The 13037-nt window shown below is 41.6% G+C and overlaps 1 pseudogene across 1 annotated transcript; it reads left to right on the top strand.

Moving 5' to 3' along the window:
* The first annotated feature begins 10451 nt into the window (after nt 1–10451).
* On the top strand, nt 10452–10963 carry LOC308567251 (putative ribosome biogenesis protein RLP24 pseudogene; annotated as a pseudogene). Its single transcript has one exon. The product of its transcript is annotated as a putative ribosome biogenesis protein RLP24 pseudogene (transcript).
* The last annotated feature ends 2074 nt before the right edge of the window (nt 10964–13037 follow it).

The raw sequence follows: 13037 nt of genomic DNA on the forward strand, positions 1-13037 counted from the left end.
TTGTGTTGGAAGCACTGGGGTTGGGGTGGGCTTGGAACGCAGGTGTGCAGAGCCATCTGTAGTGGAAGTTTCCATGTTGTTACACTCTAGCAGGACCGAATGTGTTAGATGAAATGTGAGGATTTTGTTCAATCTGAACCACCCCCCTTTTCCTCCTCTCTTTTTTTTACTTAAACATTGTTATGATTTAGAAGGAAGGTTTTCTTTGTCATTTACTCTTGGTTCCAATCCTTTAAAAACTTCATATCTGCTTTATAATATTCACTGTAACCCTTCTTCAAGTTGGGGTGGGAGGTGGTAACACAGTTTAATTATGTCCTAAAATAAAATTTTAGTGAAAAACAAATAAATGTTCTTTAGTTATATTCCCCCCCCCCTCCCGATTAATATTTTTGGTTTCTGAACATTCAATTTTCTTGCAAAGCATTATCAGTGTCAAAACCAACAGACTTCTACAGAATTTTAATTTTGCTATGATTTATGTGAAACTAGCAAGGTTTTACCTTGTTTTTCTAGCCTTGTAAGTGAATCTCATTTGTAGATCCAGGTTTGTACCTACTGTGGACGAAAACATTATGAAAGACTTCCCGGTGACATGGCTTGTCTGTAGCAGCAGCCTGGCTAGTTGCTTGGCGTTGGTGGCGTACTGTCCGTGGGAAGCCCGTGCCCTTCTCCTGGCCTTCAGCCGTTGAATGCTGATTACCACTCTCGTATGGCACCATAAGGGCGAGGGAAAGGCCACAGAAAAGTAAAGGTGACGCTTTAATGTGAAGTGCGGTCACACTGTGACTTGAACATACACTGTATTGTTCCTCCAGAAATCAAGTAGGTGGACAGTTCTTGATTCTGCTGTTATGACTGATAACCAGTAATATCTTTATGTGCTATAAGTTTGGCAGGGTTTTTTTGGAGGTATAATGCCAAAGACTGCGCCAGCTGTAGTGGCCACTCAGGGCCAGGGAGGTTCACTCTGGATGCGGACAATCCGCAGAAAAGCGTGGAGCCTGAGGATGAGACATTGACTTCACTTGGCCTGGGCAGGCCGAACGCACAAGATACACAAACCCACGCTCTCGCCCGGTGGCGGCCAGCGGGCATACACGGGCAAACCTGCAGCCGGGACAGACCGGGCCCCTGGGGACAAACCTCAGACTCACTCCCTGGGACAACAAACCGCACCTCTGAAAGTCCCGGGCCAGGCTTATAGGAGCCAGGGCAATAGTGGCTCTCAGCCAACAAGGGTCAGACATCAGTCAACTGAGACGCATCTGTTAGGACTCTGCTGTGTCACAGTTACAGGACTGCGGCCTTGCGCGTGGGCAGGCGGCCAGAAAGCCTAAGTGCCTCACTCACCCTGCGGGAGTTGCAGGAGTGCCTCTGCATTCCCCTCGCCCCCGCCCCGCTTCTCATTAGGGCCAGAACTATTTTTCTTGTTTTGGGCAGGACCAAGTTCTAAGTTAGTATTTATATGTGCTCACTTTTTCTACAGAGTAATCACTCTATTAATGTCATCATCAAAGTATCAAAGGATTATTAAAATTAGGGTGCCTTACCGAAAGACAGCAGAGCAGCCACGTCCATAGCAGCACAGTCACAATGGCCAACGGGGAAGCAACGCTAGTGCCCCCTGGTGGGGCAACGGAAAACAAACCGTCCCAGGGCCGCGCGGTGGAATGTTACTCAGCCTTAAAAAGGAAGGAAGCTCTGGCACCTGTGGCAGCATGGATGAACCTTGAGGACATTATGCTGAGTGAAATAAGCCAGTCACAAAAACAGAAATGCTGTCTGATTCTACCCATCTGACGTACCTGGAGTAGTCAAATTCATACAGACAAAAAGTAGAATGGTTGCCAGGGCTGAGGGGAGGGGGAACAGGGAGGTGTCTGCTGAGCACAGAGTTTCAGTTTTGCAAGATGAAAGAGTTCTGGAGGTGAACGGTGGGGATGGTCGCACAACAGTGTGAATGTACTTAGTGCCATTGAACTATATACTTAAAAATGGTTACAATGTTACATTTTATGTTATGTGTATCTCACCACAATTTAAAAAACCAAAGCACGGCTGAGCATGGCTCAACGGTTAAGCATCGACCTAGGATCCAGGCGATCAGGGTTCGATTCCCGGTCAGGGCACATGCCCAGGTTGCGGGCTGCAGCCGATCAATGACTCTCATCACTGATGTTTCTGTCTCTCTCTCTCTCCCTCTCCTTTCATCTCTTTGAAATCAATAAAGATATATTAAAAAATAAATAAATAAAAAATAGAAAACCAAAGCAATTAAAAAAACTCCAGATCATTTAAAAGGGGTGGGTGGAAGAATGCAATTAGCCAAGTGTCTGGTCTTGGAGAAGTCAAGTGCTATAAGCAGGAAGGTCTTTTGGGGGAAGTTGCCCTTCCTTGAGCTCTGTATAAAGACAGGGAGAGGTATATGGGGGGCCTTGTCAAGGACTGAGTTCTCCAAGAGCAACCACTGAGATGAAATTTGAGGTGCATGACATTTATTAGAGTTTAGACCTGTGAAAGGAAGGGGAAGAAAGCGGATGGAGCAGAGGAAGAGACTGAACTGTGATGCAGGCCCTGCAAAGCCTCAGCCTACCGGGGGCACCCTGGAGGAGCCAGTACCCACCAGACTGGAATTGCCAGGCCTTTACACTCTGCTTCACCCAGTTGCTGGAGGAAGGCAGCCACCTCAAAGGGACCCAAGCTCACTCTGAAAACCAAGGACCCTGAAAGAGCTGACAGCTGTAGGCCATCCACTGACCATCCACCCAGCAACTAGGCAGCCAGTTCCTCCATGATGGGGGTGGGGTGTGGCAGGGAGGAGGGAGGGGATTTGGGGGATATAATAGACAGAAAAATTCCATGTCAACCTTGGACCTCAAGCCAGGTTCTTGAAAACCCCCAAAACGTTCCCTAGGTCAACAACTTTTTCTTTCTTTTTTTAAAATTTATTGGTGATGGTATTACAGATGCCCCCCATTTTCCCTCCCTCCACCCAGCCCCCACCCCAGCCCAGGCCTTCCCCACACTATTGTCTGTGTCTGTGGGCTATGCCCACCCCCTCATCCCCGCCCCTCTGAGATCTGTCAGTCTGTTCCATGCATCATAACTACTTTTTTAAAAACAGTATTATGGCAGATGCTATTGATGCCTGTCCTATATCCCTTTGGCCCACCGTTGACTTCATCTGCAGTTGTGGTGGACAGTTCCTGTGCAGGCTAGCAGCTTCCACTTTTTGCCAACTACAAACAAATTTCTTAAAAACACACAAGGGCACCCAAGCCCCCTCCCCCCCCCCCCCACACACAGAGAAAAAAGTACCCTGGCCAGTTTGGCTCAGTGGTTGGAGTGTCAGCCCTTGGGCTGAAAGGTCCCAGGTTCCATTCCGGCCAAGGGCATGTAGCTCGGTTACGGTCTCAATTCCCAGCTCTGGTCAGGGCAAGTGCTGGGGGTAGCCAATTGATGTGTCTCTCTCACATCGATGTCTCTCTCTCTCCCTCTTTCTCTCTCTCTCCCCCCTTCCACTCTCTCTGAGAAACAATGAAAAAAGTATCCTTGGGTGAGGATTATAAAGGAAAAGAGTATTGCCTTTTCAGATGTCAGATTCTGCAAAATTTTGGAGCCAGAAATTCACACAGTGCTTTGAATTCAAAGAATGAACTGGCATTATTAAAAGAAACTGATACATTAGAAATAGTAATTTGTATTTGCATTTCCCATAAACCAACTTCCATTGTCCTGTAGCTATAATACGAGCAGACGGTGACGTGTAATTGCTGGCATCTTACCAACCTGTCAGCCACAATATTAGCTTTGGGGCTTTTTGAGTGTTCTTATCTGAGCAGCACTGGGCAAACAAGGTTTGATAAAGGAGAAGGAAATTCTTCTTACTCATTGGATGTTTATATTTTAGATTTCAATCACGGAGTGTACATATTAGTTCCTTCCTTAATTGAAGTCCATATTAACAATGGCATGCGTTGTCGCTGTCCACACGTGTCGCTGGTTTCCTGCTGTGGGGCAGGTCGCCCTGCTCCTTGCTCGGCCAGCATGAGCTACAGCCAGCTGTGCCCTCCGAGTGCCAGCCTTGATGTTAGGCAGGGCCTTCAATATAACCCGGACAGAGCAAAGTGCCGTATATGATGAATTTTGTGCCTTTTCCCAAAAGAATTCTAAATAAAGCTGAAACAAAGCTCAGACAATGAGGCTGATAAGGAGAAATGGCAGATCAGGGTAAGTAAGAGGGCAGAATTCATGGCAGCGAAGGGGCAGGTAGCTGCCCTCAGGACTCGGGCAGGAGGTTCCTGGTCTCCAGGGAAGTAAAAAAAGTCAGCCCGGCCGGGCGTGGCTCAGCGGCTGAGCGTCGACCTGGGACCCAGGCGATCGGGGTTCGATTCCCGGTCAGGGCACAGGCCCGGGTTGCAGGCTAGGCAGCCAATCGATGACTCTCTCATCATTGATGTTTTTATCTCTCTCTCCCTCTCCTTTCCTCTCTCTGAAATCAATAAAGATATATTAAAACAAAACAAAACAAAACAAGTCAGTCACCTAGTTCCCAGAAAGAGAAAAGTAGTCCAGATTCTTAACCAAGATACATCCCACTCCACCCCCTAGATTCCGAAAACATTAAAATAACAAAATTAATTTTTTAAGTAATTAATGAAATCCAAAATTAATAAAATAAATGTCTCGTGTGGAACTTTCCACTGCAGATACTGACTGATGTAATGCATTACGATTTTGCAGCACAGATAGAAGTGAATCTCCCATAATGCCTTCAGCATTTATGGGGGACAGAACATGGGTTTTGTTTTAGGAAGACCTGGTTTAAACCCCAACTCTACTGTTCACTCTTTGAGGGATCTGAAGAAACTGTTTAATCTCTCAGGCAGTAGAGAAGACAGAATCTTCACACAAGGCTGTGGATTACATGAGCTAAGATGCAAAACTAACAGTGCCTGGAGCGCAGAGATTCTCCTTTTCCCTCACTTTTTTTTCTTTTTTTCTTAGTATATCAGTCAGAGTCCTGCTGAGAAAAATACACACTTGAGGTGTGACATTTAGCAAAGTGACTGTTTACAGGGGTGTGGGCAGGTTGCAGGAGACTAGCAGTAACAGGAGGCGTTCTCACCCCCTAGGCCTGAGGGGGGGGGGTCCTATCACCAGAACCTGGGAGAGAAGCCTTTTGTGAAGGGGCACAGCTATGGCACGGAAGGAGCCAGGGGAATAGCGACTCCTACTCGGGGCTCTCTCTTCTCCTACACCTGTGGCTGCTGCTACCTCCGCCACCCAAACCCAGCCAGGGGGCAGGGGAGGGGCAACCAGAATGATGCCTGTAGAGCTCAGCTCCCCGGAGCGCAGAGTAGGGAGGGGAAGGATACTGAGTGGCCTAAAGGGGTGACAGGTGACTACCCAGCTCACTTGGATAAAAACTTTGATACAAAAAAGAAAAGCCAGTTGTTGAAGTGTAGCTTGTTGAAAAAGATTTTGTGAAGATTCAGAGTTTTCCTGGTGGATTCAGGTGACGCAGAGTAATTCCAGAGGAGTAGATGTGTAGAAACATGCATCTGGGGACAGATAGACATCATGTGCCGTAGCTGGTCTAAGTATTCTTTGCAGCACTGTGGCTTTTTGATCTGAGAGCACACAATCAGGAAGGATGCTCTCCGCAAGGGCCAGGCCTCCCTAGTTCTTCACACCCTGAAAACTGGTTTCACAGGTCCTTATATTTTGGGAAGTTTATAGGCAGCTGGTGGGGTGAACGAGTCTGTCTTTCATTCTGCATCCTGTCTCCACCAGAAGTGGCTCGCCAAGGTCTCTGCAGGCAGAGCCAGCATCTGGACCTGCTGCGTCGTGGAGAGACAGAGAGGCAGAGAGCTGGTGCTTAGGGTAACTGAGGTTCCTCTTCAGAGAGGCTGGCCAAGGTCACTGGAACCCTCTACACGTTTGAAGAAGGCATTTCCAATCATCTAACTCTACCATGGGAAAAAATAGTAATGCTCCCCTTGTTATGGAATAAATAATAAATAGATGAATAAATATCCCAACTAACCATACTCTCCTACAAACCTACCTTCTTAAATAGCTGAAAAATTTTAAAACACATAGACATACATACTCCTTTTTATATGCTCCTTTTGTGATAAAATACACACAACATAAACATTGCCACATAACCATTTTTAAGTGTACAGTTTAGTGTCGTTAGGTACATTCACGGCGCGGTGGAGCCATCCCCACCAGCCACCTCCAGGACGTTTTCTCTTCCCAAACTGAAACTCTGCCCATTAGACACCATCTCTCCCTCCCCTTCTTCCAGACGGTGGCAACCACCATTCTTTGATTATTCTAAGTACCTCATATGAGTGGAATTATACAGTATTTGTCTTTCCGTTACTGTCTTATTTCACTTGGCATAATATCACCAAGGTTTGTTTATGGTATAGCATCTGTAAGTATTTCCTTCCTTCTTAAAACTGAATAACGTTCCATCGCAACATTTTGTTTGTTTATCCTACGGAGAATGTTTGAGGTGTTTTCTCCTTTTGGCTATTGTGAATAATGCTATGAACAGTGGTATGCAAATATATATTCGAGTCCCCGTTTTTTTTTCCAATATATCTTTATTGATTTCAGAGTGAGGGAGGGAGAGAGAGAAACATCAATGATGAGAGTGTCGTTGTTCAGCTGCCCCCTGCACGCCCCCCACCAGGGACGGAGCCCACAACCCTGCAGGTGCCCTGACCAGGAATCGAATCACCATCTCCCAGATCCTAGGCCAATGCTGAACCGCTGAGCCACACCGGCCAGGCTCAAGTCCCTGCTTTCAATTATTTTGTGCATGTGCTTAAATGGTAAATCTATGGTTTATTTTTGAGGAACTATCATTCCATGGCAGCTGCACCATTTTGCATTCTTACCGACAATGCACAAGGATCCTAGTTTCTCCACATTCTCTCAAACACTTGTTACTTTCTGTTTTGTTTTCTGTGATAATAGTCATTCCAACAGGTACAAAATGGGATATCATTGTAGTTCTGATTTGCATATTCCTAGTGATTAAGGATGTTGTGCATCTTTTCACATACGTATTGGCGGTCTGTTTATCTTCTTTGGATAAATGTCTATTCAAGTCTTTTTGCCTATTTTTAAATCAGGTTTTTGTGTTTTTTTTATTGTTGAATTGCAAGAATTCTTTTTATATTTGGAATATTAATCCTTTATCAGATATACGACTTACAAATATTTTCTCGTTTTCTGTGGGTTGTCTTCACTCTCTTGATAGTGCCCTTTGATGCACAGAATGTGTGGATTGCTTTGGGTACTATTGATATTTTAACAATATGAAACCTTCCGATTCATGAACACAAGATATGTTCCTACTTATTTATGTCTTCTGTAATTTCCTTTAGCAGTGTCATGAAGTTTTTAGCGTACAGGTCTTTTGTCGTCTTTTCATGTACAAGTCCTTGGTCAGGTTTATTCATAAGCATTTTATTCTTTTTGATGTTATTGTAAATTGAATTGTTTTCTTAACTCGCTTTGCGTTGACCATTGTTAGGAGTGTGTTTTGCAGCATTTGCCAGAGATTCCCTAGGAGAGTGAGCTCCAGTTGCCCACTGTGATGTCTCGATTCATAATCCGCCCTTATTGGCCACTGCCTCCCTTTCCCTGGCTCCTTTCCTCACTGCCTGCCCAGCGCTCCATATACCTTCCTAATAAACTACCTGCACTAAAGCCTTTGTCTCATGGTGAGCTTCCACGATAACTAAAATTAGGATGGTTAATTCCATTGATATAAAGCACAAAAATAGGTAGAATTCATCTATGCTATTAGAAATCTGGGTAATGGTTACCCTTGGGTGAGAGGAAGGTAGAGACTGGATGGGGCTCCTAGACTGTTGGTAATGCTCTTTTTCTTGATCTGAGTATGGGTTACATGGCTATGTTTCTTTTGTGAAAATTAACTGATCTGTGCAGCACAATAGGTGCTTTTTCTGCAGGTACATTTTATTCAATAAAAAATATTAATTGAAAAAGAATTCTGTTGGTTTTGGCAGAGTGCAGGAGAGTTTTTTGGTTTTTGGTTTTACAGTGTAGGAATGGTAAAAATTCTTACTCATTGGCTTAGGTAATGAAAATAGGGATGATATATTCATATTAATTAAAACAACATGTAATTTTCATAATTATTTTTCTGGTTCACATGGTCAGAAAATGAAAAAGAAACAAAGACTAATTACATGAGAAATTGGGCCCAGGGGCAAAGGAGAAGACAGATGGTATAGGAGATGCAGATGGTATAGTATACACAGGCCACGAAAGGGACCAAAGGAAGCAAGAGACAGCAAAATAGATTAATACAGAAATAGAGATGCTTTTATCTTGTAGTATCAGAATGGGTTACAAAGATTCCTTTTCAGCCCTGGCTGGGTGGCTCAGTTGATTAAAGCATCATCCTGTGCACCAAAAGGTTGCAGGTTCGATTCCCGGTCAGGGCACATACCTAGGTTGTGGGTTTGGTCCCCGGTTGAGGGCACATATGGGATGTTTCTCTCTCACATCGATCTTTCTCCCTTTCTCTCTCTCTCCCTCTCTCTCTCTGTTTCCTTTCCTCCCTTCCTTTCTCTCTAAAAAACAATTTTAAAAAAAGATTCCTCTTCAGAGAGATAAATACCATACGATCCCCCTTATATGTGTAATCTAAAAAACCATAACAAGAAAACAATTTAAAAAAAAACCCCTGAGCTCCTAAACACAGAGAATAGATTTGGGAGATTGCCAGAGATGGGGGTGGCCTCTCACCAGGGTGGGTGGGGATAGGTGTGTGGAATGGGTGAAGAAGATCAAAAGGTACAAACTTCCAGCTGTAAAAGGAATAGGTCACTGGAATGTGGTGGACAGCATGGTAATATAGTAATACTGAAAGTCTCTAAGAGAATGTATCTTAAAAGTTCTCATCACAAGGAAGAAAATTGTAGCTATGTGTGGTGATGGATATTAATTCGACTTATCATGGTGATCATTTTGCATATATACTAATATCAAATCATTCTTGTACACCTAAAATTAATGTTAGATGTCAATTCTATCTACAGTGCATGGGAATGCTGCTAATCCTATGAGTCGGGTGAGAATTCTAAACCAGGAAATTAGTGTACTGTAAAGGAAGTGCCAGATGTTTGAGGAAGGCTACTGCTGTGAAAGAGAAATAGCACACTGAGCAAGTGGAAGATCTTATGCATGATCAATAGAGCCGTTAAAACAAGTAAATTTAATATCTTCAGCAACATAAAGCAAAATGAAATGAAAGAATTATTTAAAGAACCAATTAGAGATTGTGAAAACTAAAGCCCAAACTGTTGAAAAGACAAAAACTCAAAAGATAGGCTGAATAACAAAACAGACACACACACTTATGTGTGAATTAGCTTGCTGGATATTAAGTTGAGGCAACCTTAGAGAACACAAATGAAAAAAAAAGATGAAAAAGTTAAATACATAAAGAATGGATAAAAACATTCTCACTTTCGACTAGTAAGAATTCCAGAGGGAGATAGCAGAGAGAACGGAGAAGGTAAAATTTAATCAATGACTAAAAATTCCCCAGAAGTGAAGAAAGCTATAAAATTTCAGAACATCAAAAAAGAGAGAAATTCTAAAAACTACCAAAGCAGAAAGATAGTTTAACTTCAAAGAACTAAAAATTAGATTTTTATTGTAAATTTCATCAGCAACACTATATACAAGACAATGAGGCAATATCTTCAATGAGCTGTTGAAAAAAAGAATAGTTATGTTAGAATTTTATACCCAGCTACAGTATAATTTGAAAGCATGGGTGAAACAAAGTCATATTTGAGCATTCAGAGTTTAAATTTACAACCAACAGATTCTCTCTAAAAGAACTACTTAGATGTACTCCTTCAAGGAAAGAAAATTGAAGGAACCTAGAGGTAGAAGCAGCATGAAATAAGCAATACTTATCTAAGAAGTCATCAGCCAAACTTAGTGTTTAAGATAAAATTAGTATTAATAGCCAAAAGTGTATAAAATAACAACTTAGAACTAGAATTCTGGCTGACATCAACAGGGGAGTTGGGCAGAAGAGAGATAGTGAAGGTAAGTGAAAATTTATTGTCCTATTTGGGAAGAGTCCACACATACTGATTATCTTTAGATTTTGTTAGGCAAGTATTAATTTATGTATGGATATAAAAAATTTAGAGTAAGCCTTAGACATATAGATCAAGCGAACAGAACAGAGAACCCAGAAATCAACCCAAGCCACTATGCTCAATATTTGACAAAGGAGGCAAGAGCATACAATGGAGTAAGGACAATAAATGGTGTTGGGAAAATTGGACAGGTACAAGCAAAAAAATGAAACTAGACCACCAACTTACACCATACACAAGAATGAACTCGTCCTTTCAAGTTTGACCTTTGGGTGGTGGGTCCCCATGTGTGTTCAACATGCATACAGAAAAGTGTTACTTCTGTTCCAGGCCCATATACCCAGGCTTCAGCATGATGTTCATCTGCAACGACTGCAAGGTGTTCAGGTTTTGTAAATCCAAGTGTCACAAAAACTTTATAAAGAAGCACAATCCTCGCAAGTTCAGGTGGACTAAAGCATTCTGTAAAGCAGTGGATAATTTATTTGAATTTGAAAAACGTAGAAATGAACCTGTCAAATACCAGCAAGAGCTGTGGAATAAAACGATTGATGCGATGAGAAGAGTTGAGGAGATCAAACAGAAATGTCAGGCTGAATTTATAATGAATGGGTCAAAGAAAATAAAGAATTACAGAAAGCTCAGGACATCAAAGAAGTAAAGCAAAACATCCACCTCATCTGGGCCCCTTTGCATGCAAAGGAAAGCAGCTGGGAGACAAAATGGTATAGAAACTACAAGAGGATGTGGACATGGAAGTTGCTTCTGACAATCCTATTGTTTGACCATTTCCATTGGAAAACCTCCTTCAGAAACTTAGACACTCTGAGTTACTGATGTATTTTTTACATAAGGTGACTCAAATAAAAAGGTGATTAAAAACACATCTCCTCTACATTACTATCTGCAAAACATCAAGTAATATGGATGCTAGATTGTTTTCCAACATTAAATCTTCACTGATAAATGTACTTAGATAAATTATGAAAACTCTAAATACAAAGTGAATTGGGAACATAAAATGATTATGCCACTTGGGTAATGGCACCAGGCAGCACTTATGTAATAACTAATGACAAACATTCATGGCTAGTGATATATAAAATAAGATGTTCTTTGCAGTAAAAATCTTCCCTTTATTAACTTTATAGAAGGAGGAATACAACAGGGAACCAAGTCTGTATGATAATTAGCCTCAAGTACTCATCTTTTGTTTTGATTTCAGTATTTCATGTTTTGGTTTATTAATATCTTAGAACATGATAGCTTCATATTGAAGCCTAATTCTACTGGACTCTTTCGATCTGTTTTAACTGTTTGGAAGGGCAGTTGTGGATGTTGGAGTAATATGTGAGTTGTCGTTTCTGAAATGGTACTCTGCTCTCTAATTTCACTTTGGAGAAAATTCTAACTTGAGATTCCTGGTAGAATAAGCTTTATTTTTCCAGCTCAACAATGATTTAGAAGCAAAGGAATCCAAAGCCTTTAAAATTTTTTGCTGTGCTTTTCTTTTAAAAAGCTAATTGTTTTTGGGAAAATCAAATTTATGGGTAGCATGTCTATACATTATTTGCACATAAAATCATTTCTATAGTAAGTGCCTACATATTATTTAAAGGTACTAAACAAAGATAAAGTATCGATTGCTTGAAAGAGAATAATTTCACCCACATGTACTACTGAGGTAGGAGATATATTTAAAGAAAAATACATACTTAATACTTCCTGTTTCTGTATTTTTACATTATTTACAAGTAAGCATGTTAAAAGTATTAAGTAACTCAGTTTTTATAAGGCTATTTAAAATTTGAAAAGCTTAGGTAGAAATGTAAAAGGACCTGTAATGCTGGCTGGATCTGAACAATGTAGAGTGGTGCCCTGGACCAGCTGTCAGGAGGCTTGGGAGCTAATTCTGCATCTGCCTCTAACTCTGTGTGATTTGTAGCCATTGATTTCCTCACCTGTGAAATGAGGCTGGGATTATAAATACATATGTAGAAGTTTTTTCCTGGGGCTGCAGCTTTATAGGCTTTGATTTATAGAATTAGCATTACTAAATCAGGACAGTTGCCTTCTTCTGGCCTCCATTGTTTCTGATGAGAAGTCAGTGGCCAATCTCTTTGGTGTTCCCTTCTACATGACAACATACATGACATACTTTTCTTGATGGTTTCAACATTTTCTGTATCTGGATTTTATCATTTTTACAATGATATGTCCGGGTGTGAGTCTTTGAGTTTTTCCCACTTGGAATTTGTTGACCTTCTTGAATATGTAGATTAATAATTTTCATTAAATATGGGAAGTTTTCAGCTAAAAAAAAGAATAAACTCAAAATGGATAAAAGACTTAAATTTAAGTCATGAAACCATAAATATCCTAGAAGGAAACATAGTCAGCAAAATATCAGACATCTCACGTAGCAGAATTTTCACCAATACATTGCCTAGGGCAAGAGAAACAAAGGAAAAAAATAAACAAATGGGACTACATCAAACTAAAAGGCTTCTGCACAGCAAAAGAAACCAGCATCAAAATAAAAAGAGGGCCGGCCAGTGTTGCTCAGTGGTTGAGTGTCAATCCATGAACCTGAAGGTCATGGCTTGATTCTCAGTCAGAGCACATGCCTGGGGTTGTGGGCTCGATCCCCAGTAAGGGGTGTGCAGGAGGCAGCCAATCAGTGATGCTCTCTCATCATTGATGTTTCTATCTTTCTCTCCCTCTCCCTTCCTCTCTGAAATCAATTGGAATAGCACAGTGTAAGTTTGCTTGCTGGCACCAATCACAGTGCTTTCAAAAGAACTTTTTTCAAAACAACTTTCCTTTGGAAGTTCCCATTTTTCTGTCTTAAAAAACCCT

Source organism: Miniopterus schreibersii (assembly GCF_964146895.1).
Source record: "Miniopterus schreibersii genome assembly, chromosome: 14".
NCBI classification, from domain to species: Eukaryota; Metazoa; Chordata; class Mammalia; order Chiroptera; family Miniopteridae; genus Miniopterus; species Miniopterus schreibersii.